Below are 1,754 nucleotides of genomic sequence, written 5' to 3'. Positions count from 1 at the left end.
CAGCATGGCTTTACTTCTTATATTTCATTTTTATACTTTTCTGCTGGATGGTTAAGACCAAGGTAAAGCAGGACCTATGCAACAAAAGTTGTAGCTTTTGGGTTTGGCCAAGTTTTTAGTGAGCACAGTTAATATCACAATGAAAAGTAAATTTACATTCACTCAAATCAACCAATAATTTTTTTTTCTGATCAAGCCTCCTTTATTTAGAGGAGGTTCTGCTCAACCAATAATTTTAAACTAAGGTGAGAGGTCCCAGAGGAGATATGAAGGCATTGCAAGGAATACCCAGAGACCCTGCTTATGAAAGAATATTGCCTCTTTGTGTAGCAGACCCTGGAAGACAACATGTGAGCTTCATGGTGCTGTTGTTGCTGCTGCTGCTGCTGCTGCTGCTGCTCCTGCTGGGGGAGGGGGGCTCTAAAGAGTCCTGGGAAGATAATTGTGTGGAATTTATGAAAATTCCAAATTTGGGCAATTTTACATAACAGTGTTGTCTAAAAGTCTTTCAAACAGCTCTAGGGATAATGACTCTGAATGTAAGATCAGGAAAATGATGGTGTTGGTTAGTAGGAATGAACTGTTTACCTACTTGAGCCCCCTTGAGTAGCAAGGGAAATAAAAGGGAAATAAAACGGAAGCATCAGAGCCTTCACTTGAAGTCCTATTGTCTCTCTCATTTCCAGTGTCTTTTCCTCTCACAGGAGACCAGGGAGTTAGAGATTTCATCCCTCTCCACAGAAGCACATTTAGGAGACATGTCAGAGCCTCATTCTAAGGCTTAGATCATGAACCATAAGCCCCTAATCTGAAACTGAATTTCCAACTTCATAGCTCAGGGCTACTTTCTGATTTCAGAGCATACAACAGTGCTTCTCATGAGCTGCCTGGTAGTGGGACGCTCCAGAACAAAACTGTTTGGCATAATGATTTTGTTTTGTGTTCTCAAAAAGTTTCTAGAGCCACACATCCTGTCAGTCATATGTCAGTAAAAGAAACAGAGTTAATTAAAAAAATATTTTTCTTCTAAAATTCACTCTGTTTACATCTTACATCTTTCACATCTCAGTATTTGTCTACAATTTCTAATATGCTGTGTAATTACTGATTTTCAATAAAGTTAATAAAAAAAACAGACCTCTAGGTAGTATAAAAAAGGGATTTATTGTCAGAATTTAGCACTATACATTTGTGATAACTAGCTAAACAGGTTAAACAGTCCACAAAATGCTGTTCTGTATCTGACATAAATAGAGCAACCGAAAGTCACCAGGGCAGAGTTGGAGGAACCAAAGATATATAGAACCTACATAAATGGGTAAAACCTATGTGGATGAGTGGAAGCTACCTGCAGTCACTGTCCTGCAGGAGAAAGTGACATCCTTTGTCAGTAAGCTAAACACACATGAGCTAGGAGTCAAACAAAATGAAGGAGAAGACTTCAGAAAGTGAGAATTGCGGCAAATTACTATCCAACTCTAGCAAAATGAGCCAGCAAAGAACCTACAAGTGAAGGTCTTGGGCATTGATATTTTTAGCTTTTCCTCACTATACCTAACTAAATACCTGAGAATTTCCGCTTGGAAGAGAAAACAAACATTCTCCAAGGCTTTCACAGAGAGCATATTGGTCAAGCAATGGCCGTGACTCATCCACATGGCTGGCACTGACAAAGGATCTACAAACTGTGGTACAGGGTTTCAGGCTAAATCCTGAGGGGATCTGACTGACCTTGTCAGATACAAAAGTTACAT

The sequence above is a fragment of the Octodon degus genome, unplaced genomic scaffold (genome assembly GCF_000260255.1).
Source record: "Octodon degus isolate 3935 unplaced genomic scaffold, OctDeg1.0 scaffold00083, whole genome shotgun sequence".
NCBI classification, from domain to species: Eukaryota; Metazoa; Chordata; class Mammalia; order Rodentia; family Octodontidae; genus Octodon; species Octodon degus.
Note: the sequence above shows the minus strand (reverse complement) of the source record.